This window comes from Lissotriton vulgaris, chromosome 7 (genome assembly GCF_964263255.1).
Source record: "Lissotriton vulgaris chromosome 7, aLisVul1.2, whole genome shotgun sequence".
In the NCBI taxonomy this organism is placed as follows: domain Eukaryota; kingdom Metazoa; phylum Chordata; class Amphibia; order Caudata; family Salamandridae; genus Lissotriton; species Lissotriton vulgaris.
The window spans coordinates 1,113,131,141-1,113,146,529 of record NC_141695.1 but is presented as its reverse complement, the minus strand read 5'-3'; the positions used below and the strand labels follow the sequence as shown (position 1 = coordinate 1,113,146,529).

The following is a 15,389-nucleotide window of genomic DNA, read 5'->3' as shown; positions in this document are numbered from 1 at the left end:
GTGTGTTCGCTGTGCCGTTCATAAGCCCCCACAAAAAGTGACAAGAAAGGAAATAACAAAGAATTGGTGGTCTCGTAATATGAGAACACGTCAGAGTATTGCTATCACACTCCATTACATGTGATTGTTGCTCAACCATTGCAGAAGAATGCTCAAATATTCAAGCCAGTGTTTCTCAAACTGTGGGGCAAACTGTTGGCTCGTGATCCACCAGTGGGTGGATCGTGATGCTAATTTGCTTATTTTTGTTGATTTTAAGATAAAATCTGGTGACAGCACCTCTTAAAAAAATCGTCTTCTAGACTCTGGCACTAGCTTGGATTAACTCCACTATTTGACTCCTCCATGCATTCTGCAGGTCATTCCAATTACCAAATTTGTGCAAAATGCCAGTTTTTAACTTTAACAGATATTGTGGCTGGTAGCTGGTCGGACCTTCTTTCTCGCCAAAAACTCCTCGGATAAAATCGATCCTGCTTGGATGTGGTTTACCATGTGCTTGATCAAACTGCTCTTTTTTTTAAAATTCTAATCTGTTCGTGAATTACCTCTACGAATCATACCACAAAAGAAGGGTTTAGAAACTGAAAGAACTTTCAAACCCACCTCTCTGCTTTCCTTCTGATACGCCTTCACCAGGACTATGTGAGTCAATATCGCTGTCATTTTATTCTATGACGATAACATCAATTTCTCACTGTTTTGCTACAGAAATCATTGAGTCACACAGTGTCACCAGACGTCATCAGACGTTGACCATTGCAATAACTAATACAATGAATGGATTTTTCTCCAGTCTCCATCCCTGACATATCCACGATGGCCTTCACAATTAAGCTTGCTTCTTCTTGGTACCATGCCCTGATGAAGTATTTCACTCAGCCAGTGACGCTATTGAAGATATTTATACATCAATTATTAACACCTCATTCCTGACTCCTTCTGCTTCTTCTCAATGAAAAAGGGCTATAGTGACACTTCCACTAAACAAACGTTTCTGCTGATCCTTTGATCTCTAGCAATTACTGCCCTATTTCTTTGGTTCCCTTCAATCTCCAAGTAGCTCAGAAGGATCTAAACAAACAATCAAATTCCTTCCTTAATAACAATGCTATCCTTGACCAGGCACAAACTGGCCACCAAGGTTAATTAAACACTGAACTTGCTGTCCCAGCAATGACGCAGGGCGAGAGAGGAGTTGCTCATCTCATCCAGAAATGATGCTCAGTTTTTGGTATGGTCGTCCACTCTACCCTCCGAGCCAATTTTCAAGACATTGGTGTGAGGGGTAGATATCTTGCTTGGATTGAATAATTCCAATAGTAACCACTGCTTTGCAGTGCTCCTGAACTTTTATTGTCAACATTTCATGACTCTACATAATTTGGTCCTCTACATCAGGGCAATCCAGTTATCTAACAGTCAGCTTTTGACCCGAAGAGCGTACGGCAAAAAAAATAAAAATCTATGACAAACATCAAATAATCATATTATAAAATTACATTATACATATATGTACCACACTTTTCTCTGAAAACACACCATATGTTGTTCAGTACCCCTACATTTGAGACCAACATATTCACTTTCAGAGTCACCATTTTCTACTCGCAAGATACCTCATCAATCTTCAAAATCCTCATTAAATAAGCATAACGTTACCCTATTATTTAAAAAAAAAAGGTCAAGAAAAAACTAATCATAAGGACCCCCTAATACTTCCCACTTATTTATCATTCAATGTTACAACCGTTCCTCTGACATTGTTGATTGATTACTTAGCAGTTTAATAAAACAAATGTACAAAGTTAATGACTGAAATAAGGTTGCTCTCAGATAGAGTTTGTACAGGAGCATTTCAATGTTTCTAATGAACATTTGTGAAACAAGATAATTATGGAATGTGCTTTCCCCTTAGACATTTACAGCCAGTCTGTGTCCACATTTGATCAGACAGAGTCAAACTTATTTTGTTTATGCAGAACATAATGCTTGTGTGCAATGTGGACATATTAAACATTTCTGCGGAAAATTGGGAAATTGTGTGACACTTGAATCTCTGGATACAGCATGGAAAGCAAATGAGCAAGTCTTCTTCTCACAAAACAGCTAGAGTATGAGCTGTGGTTGGTCAAAGGTCAAAGCGCTGCTTAGCAGCCCCATGTCAATGTATGTGGAGTGGTGTGGCTCACTGGTTAGAGGCGACAGACCCGGAAGCAGAGAATGGCCCGGGACCAGGGTTCAATTCCCGACGTGGCAGGGTCGTGGACCAGGGTCAGCAGACTCGATAATTCTCGCCTCGGTGCCTACTCTAACCAGGGATCGCACTCGGCAACTCTGGGCATTATCTTGCCTCATCTTTACAACGGCCCCCCACATTTGCCGGGGATGCCTGGTTTCACCTTGGAGATACCCAGTAGGGACCATCTCACAGGGATAGCCAGGACGGGTTCAAACAACTAAAATAACAATTTATATTAAAGCAACCCTGAGAAGAGTGGAGGAGGGCCATTTTTGTTTTTTGCAATGCTCTAGTGACAACACACAATGAAGTCGCGGTTGAGGGATGCCCTCAGGTCCCTGTACAATGATTGAAGAGCGGTGACCAAGGGCCTGTCACCACATCTCCCTGCTACTGGCAAAGCTGCACCTCAACCATAAGGGCAGGGTGACAGGACATAGCTGAAGGGCCGAGCAATTGCAAAATCCACATGGCTGCATGAAATAAGTTGACCATTTAAAAAATGTGTAGCTTGATTATCAACGGCAGAAGGATGACAAAAGAGCCCATGTGCGCAGGGGATATGTGTAATCCTTTATGGTTTTTCTAATGGTACATCGTAAATTAATTCTTCGAAAAACACTGACGCATGGACTCCTTCATAAATGGTGCAAGAATAAGACTACAAAAAACCTACCGGTATACAAATTTATCCTGGAAATAGTTTCAACAACCATCAACCATGCTAAATTGGTCTACATCCAAACCTCAACACTTCAACCACACCTAAACTGCACAATTATTAACCTTCTCCTTCTTGGACAACTAGCTCTCTCTTCTTTCTCTGTCTGTTACAGATTTCCAATCTATTTCTCTTGGAGAACAGAAAATGAGACAACCGCTTGCTACACTATAAACCTCACTATACTGGTGACTAAGGGGCATATTAACAAGGGATTTATCTCCACTTTTTTGGCTTTAAAAGCCAAAGAAACGGAGATAGAAATATCGCTCTATCAACAACAGGGTGCTAACATGCAAAATCGCATGTTAGCACCCTTTTTCACTACGCTTCTCTTTGCATCTCTAAAGAGATGCAAAGTGGGTGTTCCAGAGCAAAATAATAGGAGAAATGTCGCTAAGCGACATTTCTCCTCTTATCAAGCTTCACGCTAACCCTTTTAGAGACAAAAAAGAACGCTAACCTCGGTTAACGCTGCTTTTTTACGTCTGCTAATTTTCAGATTTAGCCATTTAATCCAATGGGAGGTGAATTACGAGGCTAAATCCACAATGGGCTATCAACAAGGATATCCCTATCCTTGTAGTTTTATCACTGCATTACCAGCGATAACTATCCAGCGATAGCGGGCGTTAACAAAATTAACGCTAAGCGCCCTTAGCATTAATTTTCCCTGTTCCTTCTTAATATGCCCCTAAGTTTGCTGACTTTGACACTATATCACACATAGAGGTTATTCCAATATCCAGTTCTGTTAACCCTTACTGTGCCTCATTTGACCCTTTCAATCACAGATCCAAAATACCTGTTGATCCAGCCTGCAAACTCACATTCTGCCTACCCTCAATATTTAATTGTTCAACTTATCTGGTACCTACACCTTCATTCTTTAAAATGTGGTATAGTTACCCTTGTTAAAATAAACAAACGTGTAGTGTTCTTAACTGCTCAGTATCTCTGCTTTATTCATTCTCCAAATTAGTAGAACATCTCATCTTCAACTGCATGAAACTCTATCTCACTTCTAATAATCTGCTCAACTCCTTCCAATCACTCCATTCTCTACTTTTAAATTGCACTCACTCATCCATTCATTCATCTACCCGTTGACTCATTTTTTAATTTACCTACTAAAAACTGGCATAACCACACACTCAAAATCGTAATAAATGAAGAGGCACAATAAAAAGTTTTTAAAGAAAAACTTCTGCCTTTGACAACGCTTCTTTTACTTTTCCCCACTTCTCATTTTTATAACATATGAATGAGAATCTACTTCAAAGGGGCAGTACGAAAAAACATGAAAGAGTGTTAAATATAGAAGTGCAAAAAGATGACATAAAATGATGATAGGTCTTATGACAATGCATTTTCTGAGCCTCATGCCTCATCTAGATGATTTTAGAAATGTTTTCAGGAAATTGTGCTTGAACCAATATGACCCTTGAGGAGGCCTGACTTGCTCGGCACACCACGAAAGTATTTTAATATTTCATTAGTGCCTCACCAGAACCTACGACTTTTCAACTAATTTGAAAAAATGCAACAAAATGCGCCGTTTACACCACATTCTTTCAAAAAATATTAAGGGAAGACCCAATTGAAACATCACTAGACGATGACAGCTTTGATAACTTTGCTCGCTCACTCGGAGCATTTTGGGCAGTTATTAATACACCCAACCCATACTTTCAGATATCACAAGCCAACACTGCAAAAAAAAATTGACACCTTTATGCCTTACCGTAAATGTTTCTGCTGTTTCTTTGAATCCGATTAATTTCTGATAGACACGTACTGTATGAGTCAGACCCAGCTGAGATACAATCAATTTAAAGCTGTGTTTGCATTTTTTCCACTCACTGATGAGCTGAACTAACCTGCATGCTGTTGTCTCCTCTTAGGTGAAATGCTCAGTGACGGCGACGAAAGGGAAAAAAGAAGCAACTTTTCAAGATTTCCTAAATGAACTTAAAGATTTCTCTCAAATGGTGTTCAGCACAAACAAACATTGTACTAGATGATTATAATATTTATTTATATGTGTCACTAATTCTATATTTACTATTTAAGGTATGGGTTAAAAATAAATGTTTTATTTAAACCTGTCTATTAGTATGTATGTGGTGTTAAGAGAATATGTCTTTCACTTGTTCTAGACGTCTGTTGGTTTGGGTATGCTTTAGGAACTTCTTTAAAATTGGCTGAATAATTCGAATACTGGCTGTACGGTTTCACTGTGCCAAACTTGGTGCACTCCACACCTTCTTACACCAAATAGCACCTTTCATTACTCTTAGACTAACATGAATCCTAACCTAACCCCTTAACCTATCATAACCTAATCTTAACCACACTCTTTACAAAAACAACCCTAACCCGTACCCCAGTCATCCCACACTTAGCCTTACTTTCTCCCATTACAACATCTTTTACTTTAACCCTGACTCCAACCCCTAAAATTGACCTAAGCTCATCTCTGTTGTGCCATACTCTTGGCAAATAATGTATTGTAATACCTGATGTACTTACAGATGGTATGAATCCCTTAATATAACCCAGGAATGCCAATCTCTCTTGTGCACTGATTCTTCTGTTTCCCACAATGACCTCCTGGAGATAGTCAAGGACCTACATATACTGGCTGTGTGGGCACCAGTATCATATGTGTGACTCTTCACTTCAATACTCCAAGTCAGGGCACTCAACAAAAAAAAGGCAAATCCCGAATTTAGGCTTTCTTAAAAATACAGATTTGCAAGCTAACAGTGGGAAGAAGGATAGGATCTCACAAGTTGGACATTCAGCTACACATAATATGGGCCTGAACGTAACTCTGAGTGCCATTGTGGACATTCGCAAGGGCTGGAGGCCCTCAGTGGGAGTGAAGGTAGTGCTAAGGTGACCGAAGCCTCTAAAAGTGAACCCTAGGGGGGTGGACCAGGCGATTCAGGATGAGAGATTTTGATACTAGAAAATGCTTCAAGAAGTGATTAATCTCCGCTAATGACCCAGGGCCCTCCAAACCCGAAATCCAAGATGGCACTGCTCATAGGTCATCCTTTGGGCGCCATCAGAACCATTCACGAGAGACTTGGACCCCGGGGAGACATTTTTGGACTGGGACAGGCCTGGATAGACCCTAGATTCCTGTCCCATTTTTGTTTGGGCCAGTGAGACATTGAGCCTAGCAATTGTTTCACTGGGCGCTGCCAGTGGTTGACCCCAGTTGTGTGGGACCACTGGAGCGTGGGAATGCCTTCCTCACAAGGAAGATGAACTGAGTGCACTAGCAGTGAATCCTGTGCAGATCAGACCAGAGGATGTGATGAAGTCTACAAACAGAGACATTGTGAGGGTTGCACTCAGAGGTTGATTTCTCAAAACGTCTGGAGGAATGTTTCTTTCTTACTTTGCATGCAATTTGAGAAAGAGAAACCAAACTCACAGGGTTTACTCGACATTCCAGTGGCAGCAAAATCTTCCAGCAAAAGTTCTGATTCGCATTTACTTCTTCAGACTGAAGGACGATATTGTCATGAAGGTGAGACGTTTAAACATTCAATTTGAAGGAGAAACTACCACGATATTCCAGGATTCCTCCCCTGATGCTCTGAATAGACGTAGGGATTCAATATATTATGGTGCACCTCCGTTCTGTAAGTATCCCCTACTGGTGGGGTTTCCCCGTCGCCTCTTGTTCATGGATTAACACAGGGTTAACACGGGTTCACATACCGCGGTTGCTGTCCATCCCCTTCCCTATTTGCTATATCTAGGGAGGCTTTAATACAACAAATCAACAATAACCTCCACATCAAGGAGTGTAATCAGGACCCTCTCCTTATAAACTAGCCCTCTTCATGGACACTGTACTCTGTTCTCTCACAGAAACTAGGCAATCCCTCCCTCACTTGGCCACTGAACAGCAACATTTGGGAAGTGATTCTGGACTTTTCATTGTGTACACCACATATATTGGCCTATGTATTCCTGGGCTTTCAAATACTATACTCGAGGCAGCCTGGACTCTGGTCAAACTTTTTTTAGATCCATACGTGAAGGAGTCTAACATTTTCTGCATCTAGCACCCTAGGTTGGAGGGACGCAATTTTAGATGTTCTCCAAAGCACCGCGAAGAAATTATTGGTTCAAGTAGAAAGTTTTTGCTCAAACTTATCCCCACATAAATAACCTGTGGTCATTTCCCAAGGCAATGAACAGGGAACGGCTACTGTAACTTTCTAAGATAACACTTCAACACTGGATCACCTCCACGAGACAAATAATTGTGACATCAGTCCCTTTACATTCATTTTTACTACATTTTCAACTTGGATTATATGACAGGGGTTTTAAAACCAGCTTTACTGCCCCCGATGCAAAACTAGCTGCACTATAGGAAGCAGGGCAGCTGGGATCCCTGGAAGAACTCCAGCAGACCTTCCATCTACCCAGATCCGGTCCCTTCACATTTGTTTTTTTTTATGTACAGTTTTGATTCCATAGTGCGAACTCGACCCGAAGGTAATGGAGCGTTTTACACGAGCACCTGTTACATTACACTAAGACAAATTCATTTTTTGGAAAGCACAGGGAGATTAAGTGATTCGCCCAGAATCACAGGATGCTGAGCGGGCGCCGAGACTAGAACCAGATCCACAGTACTAAAGTCGGCAGTTCTGGTTGTTAAGCCGCTTCCCATATTCAACTCTCACAGAGGGCATGGCAAACCAAAGAGAAAGAAACAGGATCAAGGGATTCAGCTACGATTGAGACATCCTTCAGAAGGACAGTCTTGAGTTGAGGCATTGTGGTTCTATATAGATTATTGATATTCCGCCAGTAGCTGCCAAGTTTATGCTTTGTCAACAGAAGGGCATGGAAATATCTGACAATTTCTGGAAACATGGGCCCGCGAGAGAGGCGCAATGGCGCACGCGTGGTGGTATTGCGACCAAGACCCCATTTGGAAATGCTCTGGTGTTGCTGATGGGAGACACGGCGAAGGAATTAGAATATCCATTGCCCACACACTCAGGCAAACTTCTCACACATTTCTTCCTTGCTCCATGCTTGGCAATAACTCACGCATGTGAGCAATCGAACCCTCTCCCGTGGCTATGTGGTGGTCTAGACTAAATCATGGTACATGTATGCCATGGGAAAACTGTCAGCCTCAGTATCAGGCAAGGTGGTCAGATTTGAGAGAGCTTGGTCCACATTCGGAACATTTATCAAAAACAAAGAACTTCCCCGAGTCGGCCCAGGCCACCATGTCTATGGTATAACAAAGTTCTGGCATATGTGGCCCAACCCTTCGCCTCCTTCAAGTAAAGACGAAGGTGGCACAAATGGACATGTCTAAATACATTAAGGGCACACACCTAGCTATGTGACCATAGGGGCAATATGGCTAACAATCCTGGAGGACAAAGCCCTACCAGAGTTTTGACGAGGAAACGTTTGAGGACAAATGTTTGTTTATAACCCTCTTATGTATCTGTATATGAGCACTCTGACTGAATGACTTATGATCATTTTTCACTGCTATGGGTGACATGAGGACTATGATTTATTCATATGTAAAATATTACAGCCGCATCGTGTTGTCATATATCAAACAAGACTGACATTACACACCAATAAACATATAGTTGATTTTGAGAAAAGAACCCATTGCAAACCACCATTGTTGCGTTAGAGAATATACCATTCTCTGGCCGTATTTATGTCAAGTCAAGTCAAGTCAGAGAATTTATATAGCGCACTACATACCCAGAGGGTCTCAAGGCGCTAAGGAGGGGGGGGAGGATTACTTGTCAAATATCCATGTTTTAAGTTGCTTTCTGAAAGCTAGGTGGTTCTGGGTAAGGCGAAGGTGAGTGGGGAGTGAGTTCCATGTTTTAGCAGCCAGGTAAGAGAAGGATCTGCCTCCCATGGTGGTCTTGTTGATGCGAGGTACAGTGGCGAGGGCTTGGCTGGAGGAACGTAGTTGGCGGGAGGGGGTGTAGAAGGACAGTCTTGAGTTGAGGCATTCTGGTCCGATGTCGTAGAGTGATTTGTGTGCGTGGGTTAGCAGTCGGAAAGTGATTCTCTTATTGACGGGTAGCCAGTGGAGGTCTTTCAGGTGACCAGAGATGTGTTCGTTGCATGGGATGTCTAATATGATTCTGGCTGAGGCGTTTTGGATTCGTTGGAGTTTCTTTTGGAGTTTAGCGGTAGTGCCTGCGTAGAGGGTGTTTCCGTAGTCCAGTCGGCTCGTGACCAGAGCATGGGTGACTGTTTTCCTGGTTTCGGTGGGGATCCATCGAAATGTTTTTTTGAACATGCGAAGAATGTTGAAGCAGTACAGAACAGCATTGTGATTATCACATGGACATAACTAATACATGACATTTCCTAGCTCATACTCCAAAGAAGTTATGGCTGACGACCCCTCAGGCCCTTGTGGCATTGACTGATTCAATTGACTTGGACCTAGGACAAAACCCTGCAGGTCCCACCATAAGTTGTCCTCCACAAGGCGAGCTTACCATCCCCCTCAAGACAGAGGGATCTTGGTCCAGCATAACAGCTGGTCCCCCAAACAACACCTGCCCCCTCAAGACAGAAGGAGCTTGGGCCAGCATAACAGCTGGTCCCCCAAACTACTGTGCCAGAGCAAACCCATTACAGGGATCCCCCCTGGCACCCACTGGGAGATGGACCTTGGCAACCGGGCCATACCTTGGTCCCTAGCACAGCCACCATCCCGAGGATCCCTAGGGCCGCATAATGGAGTACCCTGGCCAGCTATGGACAATCGCTGTAGCGGGCGTCCTACGTCTTCCAGTAGAGACCATAGAACCCCTGCCCTGGCTTGAGATAAAGGCTTCAAATTCAATTCCATCTTGAATTCACCTGCAGTTACATTCTTGATACCAAGTTTGTCTACCTGTTTTGTGGCCAACCATGACTCCTTCCCTGCCCCTATCTACCTCCAATGATGATCGAAGGCACCCCTTTTAGTGGAATTAATACAGGGATGGGAGGGTGGAGAAAAGAACCCTGGAGCTGTAAGGCCAAGGGTCAGGTCAGCAGTTGTCAGGGGCAACCAGACAGCGATGTATGTCCGGTGGCTTAGACCATTATTTTACCTGCATTGCTGCCCTGACAACTACCCAGGCAACCCTGCCGATCTAGTGGCAACCAATGGTTGCTTCCTGTGCGATACCGCGAAATTAGAAACGTGGCCACCGCTGGCCACTGCCCTTGACTGGTCCGATCCGGGCTGCAACTGTCTCCGGTGCCTACGATCCTGTGCCTGGCTCCTTATCCAGAATCCGGTGTAGTTATATGGGTGACCCAAGTGGTGGTGTGTCTGCATTCCTCGCACACGATGGACGCGCTTTCTCCTATACCACACCATATTAGAGCATACCTTACCCTTTGCCCTAACGTGACTGCCAAACCACATTTCATAACAATACATTAGAAACCGATAAGGCACCACAAAGGGATCTTTACTAAGCTATGACGGGAGGGAAGAGTGTGCATGAAATAAGAGTTCTGTACCAGTACACAGTATAGTTGAGACATTTCACTCATAATAGAGGATGAGTAGAGTTGGTTGGTCGCTAGGAATGTTAAACATATTGCTGTCACAAACAGCTGAATTTGGCAACAAATTGAGCATTGAACTATGATGAAGCTACTAGTTATTGTGGCCCGCAAGGATCAGATCTTTATGGGGTGGCGAGGGTTACTGATATTTTATCCCCTTCGCAACTAGGCCTTCTGCCCCCTCCCCCTCCCTGCTAAGCCTTTTTTTGTCTATTTGACATAGTTTGCGCGTAGGCCCCTTAACATTTTGTCCACATCAGGTATCCACAGCAAATGTGTGTCCTTTTCTTCCAATATCTTTAGGATACTAAAGGTATCTAGCGTTTATTGATTCCCCTGGATGGGACCAAGAAATTGGCCAAAACACAACTATTTTTTTTTCTAGGAAAAATGGGAAGAAAGTGCTGCAGCAGAAAGCATGTTTTTCTTCTTGCAAAATGTATCAAAAATCAAAATTAAAAAACTTTATTCGGCTTATTGACATAAAACCATAAAAGTATACTTTGTACATCACAATCACAAAAATGGTTTATATACAGCTCATTTGATACACACTTAAAAGAAAATTCCCTTTCATAACATCATAAATTTTGGTTTATATTAGCAGAAAAGAGTACATTATAAGGTTTAAAAACCAATGCCACTCGCATGTGTCCAGTCCTTCCCGGTTTCCAAGCAAGAGGTCATTGAAGTCATAATACTGACTCAATATCTAATAAATATCTTGTTATTCTGGTTACTCATAATTCAGGGCCTCAAGATATGCCAATTTTCTTCTTCTTCCTATGGCCATTGTGATATAAGTTAGAACTGATAGGCAGATATCACTTTTTACAGAGAGCATAACCAATTAAAAGAATTCTGGTAAAAACATATTTACCTCTTTTAAAAAGGGGGCTACAAACCATTTCCTAAGGTCTTTATAAAAACTGCAAAATAAGATACAGTGCATTGTGCTCTGTTGTGATTTGCCATCACATGGACAGTTTGGTAGGTTTTTGGACCATGCCCCACTTTTTGGGAAGGCAAGCTGTACATGGAGTATGTCTAAGCTCAATCTAGTGCGATAGAATTTTGTTGGCTGTTTTAACCCCTTGCGTGCGGCGGGAATTCCCCGCCCATGCTGACTCCGCCTTGCGCGGGCGGAGTCATGACGGAACGGTTCCGTCATCAGCACAGCTCACCCGTAGCTGATGACGGAACCGCTCCGTCATCAGCATGCAAGGGGTTAAACGATCTTCAGGTAGTTAGGCTGACCCTCAGACACATGGTGTTGCAGGTAGCTAGCTACCGTAGATTTTTTACTCTCTTTTGATTCTCTCTCCTTCTCTCTTTGTTCCATAAGTATAGCCCTGACTTCTTTTTTGGAATAAGTAACGATTTTGGCTGTATCTATTACACCTCTATCAGGGGCCAGTTTTCTCAAGGTAGTATCTAGATGGGAAAGTCATTATAATTTTTACCAAGCCCCTAGAGCAGTACACTCTTGGATTATATCCTTCGTGAATTGTGTCCCTGTTTTGCTCCATATGCTGTGCCATAAAATGATAGGCCTAATATATAGATATATCTTCTAGAAAGGGTACAGCCAGCTCCTTATGTGGGATGTTAGTAGAACTTGATTTAGGTATTGCCAGTAAGCGAGCCAAAAACACATTTTCTAGTGTCTGCAGTGTTGCACAGTTTGTATAACCTCATAAGGGGGCACCATAACCCGCACTTCGTAGACATTTCGCTTTGTATAGCGTCACCATTTCTCTAATCAGTTTTTGGCCTATTTTACTAGAAAATCAAAAAATAATTTCTATTACCCTTAAAAATTTCATTTTTGATATATCTAATTGACTCTCCCACGAGCCCGCTGCAGTAAATTGGATACCCAAGTATGTCAAAATTTGTGTCTTCCTCAACTTCTCCCCCTTTATTTAATGTGACCTCTTTTTTGCCTACCTTTACCAGCTACCATGGTAACAGTTTTCTTTAAATTCACTTTCATGTCTTTATCGTCCATAAAATCTACAAATGTATCTATTAGCAGCTGCAGCCCATTAGCTGTTCTTGAGAGCGGGACTGCATCATCTGCCTAAAGTAAAATAGGGACGGGTCTGTGCCAACCATGGGGACATCAACTTTAGTTTCATGTAGGCATGCAACCACCCCGTTTATATAAAGTGAGAAGAGCAGGGGAGCGAGGGCACACCCCTGTCTAATACCTCGGGTAACCTTAAAGTTGTCTGTGCACTCCCCGCTTGGGCCATATCGTACCTTTGCTGTAAGATGGGAATACCATTGAAATAAAAAATTAATGATGCCCCGTGGTGCTTGTAGGTCACAACTGTTTTCCAAAGTTTATTATGATTCACCGAATCAAACGTACTGCTCAGATCGGCAAAGCATAAATGCACTTGTCCTGGCCTAGCTACAGTGTATTTAGTTATTAACACATGTGAATTGACACATTGTTCTATTGTTCCGATGTCGGATCTAAATACGTAATGGGTATCAGAAAGTATAGGTTTTCCCTCCGCCCATTGTTCTAACCTGCCTAAAAGGATTCTGCCCATTATTTTTGCACTGGAATCTAGGAGAGATATTGGCCGATAGCATTTCGGGTCACCTCGATTACCTTTTTTAAAAATAGTGACTATTATACTTTCTGTCCACGAGTTGAAAGCAAACCCTTTAGTGTCGAATTACATACTTGGGCCAGCATTGGCGCCCATAAACTGAGGTGTGCTTCAAAAGTCTCTATGGGGACCCCATCTGGCCAGAGGCTTTACTACTAGTTTCTTTGTTTAGAGCTTTGGTGACCTCTTCTAGGGATATGTCAACGGTATTTGTTGGTTCAATTTGATAAAAGTGCATTAACAAGAGTTTAAAAATGCTGCCCACTGGATTAAATGCAAAATGTACCTACAAAGGGTTTGCAGTGCTAAAATCAACATCTTTCCAGCTTTCAGGAACATGCAGACTTTTGTCAGAAAACCAACATTTTCTACACAGTTTTGGCATTTTACTGGGGCAGAGCCTATTTTTCCTATTTTTGGTGCCTTCAACCTCCTTCCAGTTAGTGGTAGAAATGGGTGTGAAAGAAATAATGGATTGTGCAAAGCTATACATTTCTATAAATTAGACAGAATCCTAAATTCAGTAAGGGGTCATTTGTGTAGATCCTTCAAGGTTTTTTTAAATAGAAACTAACAAATGAAATAAAAAAATATTGAAATTGAGTTGAGAAAAACAGCCATTTGTGCCAACATTTTCACCTGTAACTTCTTCTAAGTATTGCATATTATTAAAAGCAATATACCGTTATGTCTGCTGGACCCGTCTGGTTGCAAGGATATATCGGACTTGTAGGTTCACTAAGAACCCGAGGTAACCAGAATTAATAACTGAGCGGTGTCTTGCAATGGTTTTTCATTGTGTACCGGGTATATAGCAATTCATTTGGTAACATTTAAAGAGTGAAAAATAGGTATCAAGGAAACCTATATATTTCTGAAATGGGAACAAAATATAGATTTTAGAAACAGTGGTTATTTGCACATCTCCAAAATTTCAGGTACCCTATCAAGCATGTGAATTAGAGGACATTTTCCAAAATTACTTTTTTTACACATTGTCTTACATTTGGCAGGAAGAAATGCAAGAAAAGTCAATTGGTAATAACACTAGTTGTAATATTCTGTGTTCCCCTAAGTCTGCCAATAACAATTATACTTCACTTGTGTGGTTAGGCTTAGTGCCTGTGACAGAAAACGGCCAACCACGCAACGTGGACACATCACATTTTTCCAGTGAAATGTGACCCTTTTTTTGCAATGTGCCTAGCTGAGGGTTTTGGACCCTATATCAGCTGGCACCAAGGAAAACATAGCCAAACTATACCCTTTTTAAAACTAGACACCCAGGGGAATCCAGGATGTGGTGTATTATGTGGCTCTCACTAGGTTCTGTTACCCAGAATCCCTTGCAAACCTCAAACTTTGTCAAAAAACACATTTTCCACATATTTCTGTGATGGAAAGTTCTGGAATCTGTGGGGGGCTACGAACTTCCACCCATCTAGCATTCCCAAAGTGTCTAGATAGGAATAGTACCTGACTTGTGTGGGTAGGCCTAGTAACTGTGACAGGAAACGTCTCAAAACGCAACGTGGACACATCACATTTTTCCAATGAAAATTGACCCTTTTTTCGCAATGTGCCTAGCTGTGGATTTTGGACCCAATCTCTGTGGCACCTAAGGAACCCTAGCACACCTATAAATTTTTAGAATCAATCATGTTTATTAAGTGGCATCCAATAGATATATACACAGCTAAGCTGCATACATCGGGGTGCCGGCAGAGCATCACGCAAGCAGAACACACAGCGTTCAGGTCTACAAACCGGAAGTCGACCTTGCAACAGTTCTAATCAAAAGATCCAGCCCAAGTCACCCATCTGAGACAACCACATTTTAGAAGGAGAACGAACAAAACAATGAAATGCCCATCCTCATCCTCACCCACCCAACCCACACACTCCGCATAAGTTCCAATGTTTGTATATCACACCCCACCTGCGGGACATCATCAACACCTCCTTCGACACCACTACCTTCCCGGAGAGCTGGAAGCACGCCAAACTCAGCGCTCTACTCAAGAAGCCATCGGCTGACCCCACCGACCTCAAAAACTACCGCCCCAATTCGCTGCTCCCGTTTCCTGCTAAAGTCATCGAGAAGACCGTCAACAAGCAGCTGGCCGCCTTCCTCGAGACGAACGGATCCCTCGACCCCTCGCAGTCTGGCTTCCAGGCCAACCACAGCACCGAG

General features: G+C 42.4%; 1 pseudogene; it reads left to right on the top strand.

The window, feature by feature from the left end:
- Positions 1 to 4,987, top strand: part of LOC147703002 (uncharacterized) — a 54,179-nt pseudogene extending 49,192 nt beyond the window's left edge.
- Positions 4,988 to 15,389: the final 10,402 nt, after the last annotated feature.